This window comes from Pinus tabuliformis, chromosome J (assembly GCF_031772625.1).
Source record: "Pinus tabuliformis cultivar Carrire ecotype Pingquan chromosome J, CPIR1, whole genome shotgun sequence".
NCBI classification, from domain to species: domain Eukaryota; kingdom Viridiplantae; phylum Streptophyta; class Pinopsida; order Pinales; family Pinaceae; genus Pinus; species Pinus tabuliformis.
Genome location: NC_142295.1, coordinates 276,656,537 through 276,668,773, shown reverse-complemented (window position 1 = coordinate 276,668,773; position 12,237 = coordinate 276,656,537).

Below are 12,237 nucleotides of genomic sequence, written 5' to 3'. Positions count from 1 at the left end.
GCCTACAGCGTGGCAAGGTAGTGGCACAGAACCGATAGATTATGCAGGTGGTCGACGAAGCTTGGCAGATGGTCCCAGAGCTGGCCATCCAAGCAGAGGAACCAGCAGAAACGCACATCCGAAAACTAGCAACAGGGGTGCTCAAGGCTAAGGAAGAGATGGCCAAGGTTTGGCTGGAGCTAAACCTTTAGATAACTAAGCTACAATTGAAGGCATAGCCTTCAACACTACCAGAGGTTAAGGAACATCCCGCCAGCGCAATTACAACGGCCATAGTAGAGGTCAACAACGTAGTGAAAGACTACACCAGACTATTTCAAGAGTCATTTGAGGTTCTCACCATTCTACAGGAGGACCTGAACATACAACACTTAGAAAAAAAGGCATGTGAGCTGCAGTAGAAATATGATGAGATAAAAGGGATTGCGTAGATAGTTGCCCTTACACAAAGGCTCGCGTGGATGCAGAAGGAAAAAGCGCTCAAGGAGCGGGTGGATTTTTCTCGACACAAGGAAGTCGTTCTGAAGGCACGCGTACATCCATGGATTGATGAGGCATTCATCATTACAGCCGCTATTGAAGAAAATCTCACGCAGATGCAGGGCACATAGGAACAGGTTCAGCGAAGCAGTTCAGTTACAGCGGTTTCTGAACAATGCATCCAGGAAGTGCAACAGGAAGCCACTGAGTGCACTGTCGATCTTGCAGTGTCCGAGAAGAATTGGGAGGTCTTCACACAAATATATCCGCACCAATAGAGTGACTTGAGGGCGAGTCACGATGTTTGTGTTGGTGGCTTGTTGGGCCGAGATCCCCCAAGGGAGGTTTTAGGGCTTAGAGCCTAGATTTTGGTCACAAATTGTAACTTTGATGTAAAGACTCTGGATTTTGTGGGTGTGGAGCATGTAGCTTGTAAATGAGTCATAGGGTTGTCCACCCTTAGTTTTGTAATGTAATGTCAACTATAGAAAAATAATGGAAAAAATAAGAAAAATCTAAGGATGAAGAGTTGAGTTTTATCTAGAGCGTAAAGTCTAGTTTGGGTCATAGAGTAGGAGAAGGCTTTGTAGCTAAGTGCACAGAGGCCTAGTAGTCCACAGCTGACTTCGTGGACCCCTACAGCTGAGTGCGCAGAGCGAGTCAAGTCTGTAACAGTTGGAAGCATTAATAAAGAGAAGTTTTATACCATTCTTGTGTATTTATTTCTTATTTTCTGCATTGAATGTATTGGGTATGAATTGCATTTCTACTATTTATATGATGCGCAAACATATGTGACTGTGTTAATTAAGTGAATTTGAGATAAAGTATCTATTTACGTGAAGTTAACTAAGATCTTTAAGAAGATAAGTAAGATCTGTGGTATAGTTTGGGGAAATAGCACAGATCACTGCCATAGTAGCCTGAAAGCACCTTAACCTTGGTTAGGGCTACGCGAAGGTGATTATAACAAATCACGAAGGTCTTGCGGGTTAGCACAGTGCGCGAAGTCACCTGCGCGAAGGTAGGCACTGTTGGACTAAATCGACACCTCAAACATCTCGAGGGTGCAGAAACTTGGTTCCAACATCCCCCCATACTACTTCGGGTGAGACTTCAGTCCACACCCTGTGGGCTAATGCCGAAAGGGCCAGTAGTGTAGGAATTTGTTTGGCTAAATAACTCCGAACCTGGGTCAGGCCCCATCAAGCCAACGCATAAAACACCTAAATTCTTGGGGATTGGATCAAATATTGTGGGTTGAGATTTACTCTTCTGAAATTGGATTAGAGCTAAATATCTTGAATGTATATGGTTTGTGTTAGTATAGTGTCACATTTTGTAACTCTTTATTTATTAAATCCTTCGTGAAGGCCTAAAATTTGGTGATGGGAGGGGATATGAACTTCTCTCTAGGCATGTCAGAGACTTGGGGGCCTCATGTTCAAGCACACACTCTAGTTGGCTACTTTAAAAATAAACTCCTGATGGGGAAGCTCATTGATGTAAACTTTATAAAATCCCAAGCCACTTGGAGGAATCAGTGAATGGGAGAGGCTCGGGTTGCTAAGAGATTGGACCGGTTTCTGATGATGGAGGATTTGGTCAACAATTTAACTTTATTCAGACAATGGATTGGATCTAGTGGTGATTCTGATCATTTTCCTACTATCCTCGAAGTGAAATGACCTTGTAGAAATCCAGCCTCCCCTTTTAAATTCAATCCTAAATGGCTAAAAGACCTTGCATATAATACCTTAGTTAATGAAACATGGAGGTTTGTAACTGATGATTAGGTCCTGTCATCAGCCGATATTTTCATGGGAAAACTCAAACGGTTGAAACAGGAAACAATAGCATGGGAAAAGGGAAAAAGGAGAAAATGAATAGGGAATAAGTCACACTTTAACATATAAAGGAAACAATTGAGACCCTCGAAAGTCCAGAGGTGGATGGCTATGAGACACAAGTGAAAAAGGAAAGAATCAAACAACTGGAAATTTCAAAAAGTAATATATTGAGAGGAATGGAGGAGTAGTAGAGACTCGAAAGTATAGCAATATGGCTCTTAGTTAGTGATGAAAACACATAATTATTTCAAAATTATGCGAAATATAGGAAGAATTGCAATACTATCTAGGAAATGCAATGATCTAAGGGAGGAATAGAAAAATCCTTTGATGAGATAGTAGGCCTGGGTAGGGACCACTTTAAAGGCATGTTCAGAGCTCCAGAAGAAGCCACCAGAGGCTATTCAAGTGGCTCAATTGTTTCTACCAAAAACATTAGTGTATTTTTTTCCTCAAAAACAATTTTTTTCTACATAAAAATTCGGTTTTACTACCATTTTTTAAATATGTTGAAAATTAACCCTAAAAAAACACATCATTCTAGTATACACACTTTTCATTTTTAGCACTATTTTTCATGTCTCTTAGGGGTTTTTTTGGCTAGAGTTGGTGCCAAAGTAACATCATTGGAGATGAGGTTATGATTTTTGATGATAGCCTTAGGGTTGACTAGCTTTGCTCTGATATAAAAGGGTACCTTCTCCTCCTTTTCCATTACCATTTTCACCTCCCCAGCCCTTGTCTCGTCATGATTCAACCAAGATGTTGAAGCAATTAGCTGCATGTCTCCCAATCTTGAATTGGGATCCCTATAATTCAGATCTGTCAAAATGAAAGTATGCATCTAGAATTCAACTAATGCTTCCCTATCTTCCATACTAGTTTGGTTGCAAAACTCAATCAACTACTTGTAGTCCTAAAAAGGCAGAGACTCATATTATGATAGCGTTTTTGTTTGGAGCTGCAACAACTATTCTTTCAGGAAGAGAGCATAAAATTTTGATGTTTTCCTGCATTGGAGGGCTTCCATAGAGATACTATCCATGGTGGTAAGTTTTGTTTCTTTCTCCTGCAGCCTCTCTCTAAACCTTGTGTTTTCTTCCTATAGCTACTCCTTCCTAATATACTCCCTTAATCTCAAATCACTTAATTCCTTACCCATTTGACTTTCTCCTCCATGAATCCAAAATCTTCCATGTTCTTATATTTGGTAATTTTAATCCACCTGTGGGTTCTTCCTCTCTCTATCTCCAGCACATAGAGGAGTGGGACTGCATATTTTTTCGGGATAATCCTTCCTCCTTCAAAAAATTTGTAGTAAGACCCCAAGCTAGGTTGTGGAACAGACTCTCAAAGCTCTTGCAAGTCCTTTCCAACTGATTTTTAGGTGGTTTCTTCCTTTTGTAGCTCTTTTTTGTGCTCTTGTAGCTTCCCATATTCCACATGTAGTAGAATTTGCCCATCCTGTAGCAAACCATGTCTCTCTTGTAGATTATATTCTTCTCTTTTCTCAAAGACAACTTTTGTCCTTCACTTCTTGAAGGTTATTGACCTAGTAGTGGGACTACCCATAGATGCTACATGTGAATTAGTTTTGGTTCTAGGACGAATGACCTCCTCAATCTTTCCTTCACTAGGTCCTACAGTCCTATAAAGTTTTTTATCTAGCTACCAACAAAGTCTATGATGATGTCACACCATATGTTTCGAGGGTCTTAACTCTACATATATACCAAGTAATCGAGAACATTTGAAAGTTGAACCTAAACTAATGGAAAATATTTTAGATATGATATATTTAATGTCCTATGTTTGCTACTAATTTATGGTTAAACAAAGTTGAAATTTAGGTGAGAAGTGCTTCATATATCTTTTCTAAACATTAGTAGTGCATCAATCTCTTATAGATGGGACCAACTTAATACTGATTGGGGTATCTAAGTCACTTCACTTGAAAGTGACCATGAAAACCTTCAATTTGGAGTTGCACATGATAGGCATGGAGAGTGTCGATATAAGTTATATGGATGGAATTGATGAACCAAGGGAGGAGAAAGTAACGACCTTGGATACTTAAGAAAAAAATAATAGTAATATAGAGAGAAATATAGAAGGTCGAAACTCTTTTACTTCGAGAGCTATGGATGTGAATAACGATATCAAGTTCTTCCTTTGTGTGATATACCTAGAGTTGGTGTATAAGCCTATTGTTCAATATCGATATCATGCCTTTTGCTTTTGGTGTTTTCAACGAGACATGAACTCTTAGAAAGTGACATATTGTTAATTATTAGGTGTCCATACAATAATTTTCCAAGAGTGTGTGAGTTATTCACTTTCTTCTATTGAAATCATTTCCAATGGATTTGATACTAAGAGTAGAATAAATACAAGAGCATCATGATCCATATTTGTTGAGAAATCATGCAAATGATTCTAATCTTAGGTTCTTTAGTGATGGGATTGCAAAGAATGTGAAGGGTCCACTATAATTCATGTTATTTGGATCTAGTCCAAAAATGTTTTTAGGTCAAAAAATTTCCCTATTGGAAGAAAAAGTGGTGTTAGTCATGTACCTTTAATGATTTTCCCTTGTCATTTCACCATCATACATTCATGCACCTACCATATTATTGAACATGCAACCCCAACATGGAGCGTGGATGATCCTATGCTCAAGCTAATGTCAAAATGGGTATTCTCCAAATAATGCACGCACATAATATAATAACGTTCTATCTCACTAAATCATGTACAAGCATTCCATTTGGCCTTATATGAAATATTAAAGTGCTCCCTAGCCATCTAGAGAAAATCTCCTTATTGAACTCAAACATTGTGTTGCATTAGGAGATAATTCATGATATCTAATGGGAAGTGTTTTAATCATGCTAAATATAAAAGGGATGACATTATTATTGCAATACTTGGAGGCAGAGTACATAGGAAAGTAGTTTTGAAGGAAGGTAAGAGAATATGTGATAACACAATAAATTTGGCAAGAATTGTGACTCAATCATAGGAAAAGCAAGGCTAAGTGTGATTAATTGCAAAGAAAGTTTTGAAATTAATCACAGAAATGGAAGACAAGTTGTGTCTAAATATCATAACACAAATCATATATCTGAGTTATGAGATCAAGATGCAGTGCAGTGAAAATAGATAGATAAAGATGCAAAGATGTAACAGTCCAAAATTAACTATCTAATTATCTTTACTAATTAACATTAAATTTAAATTAGAGTGGCACTTACCTAGCCAAATAAACATGTAATTAATAAACTAAATTCAACTATGAATAGTGCTTACCTATGGTAGACGTAGGCTTACTGCAATAAGGTTTTCGGGGACGACTCTCCACCCAACCGTAGGCTTAATTGTGCAAGGATTTGCTACAACTAGCCACCCCCAAGCCCTCAATCATCGTACTACTGCCAATGACTCCTATGTCTTAAAACACCATTCTCCCAAGAGAATAAAAGATAGAATCTCAAAAAGATGGAATGCAGGAATGCCTCTCATCTTCCTCACCATCTATTAAATAGAACAAACATTGGAAGGGGAACCACATGCACACACTCCATGTGTCTACATGCAACTTTCTATTGATTTTTTTTGCTTTCCTATTTTATTTCTTACTTTCCTTTTGATTTTTAGCTTTTCTTCTTTTATTTCCTTCTTTTTGATAGTTTCCTTATTTTATTTCTATTTATTCTTATCTAGAGCTTTATTATGGTTATTACTATTTTTATTTTTATTATTTTTATTTATTTTCTTTGTATATATTTTTAATCTTATTTATTATTTAACATTTATGATTTATTATTTCTATTATTTATTATTAAGTGAATTATTTATTATTATTTATTATTTATATTATTAATTTTTATTTTTTTATTATTTATTATTTGTATTATTTATTATTTATTATTATATTATTATTTATTGTTTTTATTATTTATTATTATTATTAAGGGGAGGGATATTACAAAAGATGCAGCGCAATTCATGGTAATATTGCACATGAAAATGTTATAGATCCTATCAACACTCTTGTCCCCTACATTACACTATAGTGGCAGCAAAGTAATAATAGTAGCTCCATTTCAAACTACTATGAAGCCCTCCAATCTACTCACTCCTATGCACCAAAATGCTACCTCGGTGATCAATACATAAGCTTCAAATGCACAACCCTAGCTAGAGAATACTACAAATATTAGAAGTTGAATAAACAAAATTGGTGTTCGAGTCAATGGGAAAGTTATACCTTTTACAAATGACTTTCTCATCAATAAGTAGAGTTACAAATCCTTTTTGAGGAAAGTGTAGCCAAGCTTCTTAGAGATGTTAATTCAAGGGTAAAATTTCCAGGGCCTTTTTCCAAGAGGAGTATGAAGATATTCTTGCATATTGTTTAATAAACCTAATAAATTCATTTTCAACTTGTTGGACTTATTAGGGACATAATGAAGACACCCTAGAGTGATTTCTGATTTGTTCCATCCATTTCTACAATCACTTGAATCTTTGGAAGTTAGAGAATATCAAACATAACATCACTTCTTTTCTTTTTTCTTTCCTTCTATATCAAGTTTTTCATGTAAGAAATTATATTATTATAATGAAAAAAGGGATTTTTAGATCAATATGTTTATAGTTGAGTGTGGTTACAAAATTATTCCACCTTTCCCACCTTTCGTTTATGCACACATGTGGGGCCTATTTCTAATTTTGTGAGGAATCCGTCGCTTTACACATATCTTAGTGAGCCTAAGTTAGATATTATTCAAACAATTATTGTTGCCAATGTAGCAATATTTACATCCCTATGGTCTAGTCAATGCAATCACCATATATCGTTTGAAAAATTACCGATGTGATTGACGAGGACAATGATGAATCAAAACCTATGAATGAAATTGAATAGGTAGAGACAAACTCTCATCACGTTGAAAAAATTGACATCTAAAGATAAGTTAGAATGGTTTGTCATTCCACTTCTATGGGTTGAAGTTATAAAAAAATGTGTACCTTCATCTCTACCTATGTTTATGATATAGGCTTTCACAAGGCTTTTAACAATTGAACATGATATGAGAAACTTGGGTGAAATGGTAGGGTTAGAATGAACATAAATAGATTTTAAAAAATATAAGGTTTCCTTTGCATAGGACCATCAATTTTTTCTTTCTCACATATGATGCTACTTCATTAGGATATTGACATTATTGAATTAAAGATTATCCCCAGAAAGGAACATGAGTATGACAATAATCAAAGACAATGCATTTTGGGTATATTATTATCCCAGTAAGATTTGTGTGATAAATTTGGTGGTTGGTTATAGTTTGAATGGACTAAAATACAATTGAGGCCACACATGACTCAATCCTACTACTTGGTCATCTATTCAGAGTTAAAGGGAAGATGTGCATAGAAACTACAAATGTCTTGATTAGATAGATTATTGTTAGTGTTTCTTCAAGCTTATGTAGAAATTCCACTAGCAAAGGATTTGAACTCCAATTTTATTACTACATATGTGATTGTTTCTCACAATATAAAACATCCATTGAGAAAAATAGTTGGTAATTACTTGTCACCACCTTCGCTACAAATGACATCAGCTATGACACGTTTTCTAGAAACCATGTTGCTCTGTTAAACTCATTGATAGATAAGGAATTTTCAAGGAAAATAAGTTTAATATTTTCATGAAAGGGCCAAACATCTAAAATAATCCATTCACAGTAATTGAGGAAATTGAAGGGGTTGTTAAAATCAGAAAATGTGTGCATATGTTATTTCATGATAGATTTTGGTCAAGTTTGTTAAGATATAAAAGTGGAGAAAGCACCTGGGACTCATTCAAATTCAAGGAGAACCAAGAAAAACCAAGGTGTTTTAACCTTCATGAGTGAATTAAGAAAACACTCATATGTTGAAGGAGAGATAATGTAGTGAATGACCCCACACATAACTTTCATTTTATTATTTTCTTATAATTGTAAAAAAGCTAAATAATGTAAAAATAAATAAGATTTATAATGGTCATGGTGTGGAGGTGAAAAGTCATCTACGCACTTGTATGAATGTCTCCTCGTGCCTCTAAAGGAGGGAATTTTAGCACATCATTTCATTTAGCATTTAAATAGTTGTGAGCACTTAGATAGCTTTGAGCACTCTTTCTCTTGGTAGATTTGGTGAGGAAAAGTTCTTATGTTGAAGATGATATGAGCAACCAACCTTCCACTATTGGATTTTGATGGACTTGTTGTACATGTGATTGGATTTTGAATGTTATCAATGATAATATCTTCACTTTTGGCATCAATTCCCATTCCCTTTCATGGTGGTTTTAATGGCTATTAGACACTACTACCGTTTTTGAATTTTTTCTTACACATTGGGTATATGTTGATGAACTAATTTCTTCCTTATGGGTCCTATGTTTTCTTTGAATATTTTCTCTTTCATTCCACACTAACGTTGGTAACCAATTGTGAACTAATTTTCAATTAACCTCTAGTAATTTCTTATTTCTGTGTGTCTTATATGGTTTTATCTCACTCATTCCTTATTGAGATATACACATTACTTTGTTGTGATATTCTTGTACCTTGTTCTACAAGTTATCAATTATGGGTTGGTTTGGTCCTCATTCTTCAAGTATCTTATTCTTGTACTCATATTAGCATTTCTTCATTTGATAGCCAAGAGGAAAAAATGATGGTGTTATTCGAGCCAACATAATGGATAGGATTCCTATTCTGAATGATGATAGGAATCCTAAATAATTCCATAAGTCTATTGGTGTATTCATCAACAGTGAGCTTCCCCAACTAATGCTCGTGGAATTATTTGGCCTTGCTATCATAGTACATGTTATAAATGTACTTCATTCGGAAGTATTTATCGAACCTTCTACATGACAAATATTTCTCCCTAATGTATTTAACATTCTTCAAATCTTCGCGCCATATACCATCCTTCCCTTTCAAACTAAAAACAACTACTGCGGCCTTCATGTTCTCAGAATATTCATACACCCTAAATTGTTTCCTCATCCACAAAATCCAAGCCTTTTCCTCTTCAACATTATTTATCTCTACACTGAAGTTGGTGAGGATTTTCTTTGTTGAAATCCTCTAGCATTGAAGTCCTATTCCTTCTCCTCTAAAATGGAGTTTCTTAACTATAGTATTAGATGATCAGTAAAGGTTGCTTAACTCTCTTTATGAAGTGTTGAATAGAAATGTCCCTTCATCTACATGCCTATTTATTTTCCTTGAATTGCAACCCCCTTCACTATTGATATCCAACCTTTGTGTTTGGACCTTTTACATCCTAGGTTTAGACTTGTGTTTGTCGATATCACTGGCACTGAGATCATGTTTTTTATGCTCTCAAAGGTTTGATAAGCTCTGTAATGCTACTACATTTACCTCTAATTTACTTTCATGTGATCTAACGATATTTTCCTTATCTTTTCTTTAACTTATTTTTCTTTTGTTATGCTTCTAAGGGTGGCCATCCAGATAAGAGAGTCTTCTTCTTTTATTTTCCCAACTAAATCTTCTCTTTGATATTGCTAGGATCTATTTATAGCATATTTATCCATCCTACTACTCATCCTTTTCACTCTCTTGTTTTTCTTTGATGTTTTCTTATGTGTTGTTACACACACATAGTTGTTCACCATCAAAAACTACAAATAAACACAATTACCCATTACCTTGGCTTATTAAAAAATAAGCATGTTGATGAAAACCCATTTGAAACATAAAATCTTAGTTAGTATGTTTATTTAAAGATAAAATAACCAACAAAATAATTATGTCAAATAAAACATTATATCAGTTTTACTTTAAAATCAACACACATCATTGTACAAAAAAGAACTAGGAGATTAAATAATATTCCTAGGTGGGTGCATGTGGGCCTCTTCAGGTCTAGTGTTGAATCTTCTCTCTCATACCACTTCGTAATAGTCCCTCCCACCACTTGGGTTATTCTTAGGAAATGAAAGGTGCTACCTTGAAATTAACCATATGTCTAAGGTCTATTATGAAGATAGGGTAAAAAAAACTCCTCTTTTCCAAACCTCCCCAAAACTGTAAAACAATGCCACCATTGTGTTTAGCTCATCAAGATATTATACTAAAATAATTTTTATATCAATCCAACATTGGGATTGAAATTATAACATGGGACAGTTAAATCTGAAACAAGTTCGGTAATGATTGTACCTTCAATTTGGATTACTACAACTTGTTGGTCTTCATTGTATATTATCCAGTGCAACATAAATATGTGGTATGTTTTGGGCCACATCATTTACTATTTTTTCTTCTTTTACATTGTATCATTTCGAGTTGTTATATTTTCACCGAGGATAGTTCCTCCATAGATGTTTTTCTCCAAAAGTCGAACACTATACAAGCCCTTTCCTCGAACCTTCATACTCTTCTTTTGTTAATTTGAGGGTCCATTTCTATCGATTGTTATGAAATATAGCTAATATTTATTCCTAGAAGAAGTGGTGAACTTCCCATTTTTCCCTCCTTCCTTATAGCTTTAGGATTTCAACCATTTTCCTTTGAATTTTACCTTATCTTTCTTCTTCCAATCTATTTTAACTTTAGTTTTGTGTTTGGATTGCTCATAGTAATATATGGAGTTCCTAATTGTGTCCTCAAGTGTTCTTGGTTCACAAAATCTTGATAATATTACAATAACCCACTAAGGTACCTTTGAATCTTCACCTTCGCATCTCTAATATATGGTACATACCTCAATAATTCCATAATTCTATTGGTGTATTCGCCAGTAGTGAGTTACCCTAGCTTATGCTCATGGAATTACTTGATCTTTCTATCATAGTACCTCTGCAACAAGTACTTCTACTGTAAGTATTTGCAGAAAATTCTCCAGAGAACTCTTTATCCCTTATTTATTTAACATTCTTCAAATCGCCTCACCATATATCAGCTTTTCCTTTCAAGCTAAAAGTAATTACTTTATCCTTCATGTTCTTGGAGTAGTCATGCATCCTAAGTATTTCCTCATCCCCAATAACTAAGCCTTTACCTCTTCATCCTTATTTTTCTCTCCACTGAAGGTGGGAGGATTTGATTCATTGAATTCTTCTAGCATTGAACTCTTACTGCTTCTCCTATGATGATGGTGTTTCTTAACTGCAATATTTGATGATCGTTTAGGGTTGCCTGAATCAATTTCGAAAGTGTTGAGTATAACTATTCCTTCATCTGCATGTTGACGTATTTTCCTTGACTAACGACTTCATGACCTATTTTTATCCAACCATTTCCTTTGAATATCTCACACTCTAGGTTTGGACTTGTGCTTGTCTAGATGAATGGCATCAAAATCCTTTTGCTTCTTCTTTTGTAGGCTTGATAAGCTCTACAATATTACTATATTTACCACTTATTCCATTTATTGTGCCCTAACAATATTTTCATTATCTACTTTGCATCTTCTTAGTTTATCTCTTATGGTTCTAAGGGTGTCCATCCAATCAGGACAACCTTCTTCTATCCTTTGCCCAACCGAATTTTATTCTTCATCATATTGGGATCTATTTGTGCCTTACAGGCCAATATTGTTACTCATCCTTTTTACACACTTGTCATTTGTTTAGGTTTTCTTATGTGATGTTACAGGAAAAGTTGTTAGAAAATAAAAAATGAAAATAAACACAATTACCCATCACCTTGGATTATTTGCAACGATCATGTTGATGTGAAACCATCTAAAACATCAATTATGAAGTAGTATGATGATTTAAATATAAGATAACCAATTATAATTTTGTAAAATCAAACATGATATCAATTTTATTTTAAAATAAACACACATCATTGCATAAAAACTAACTAGT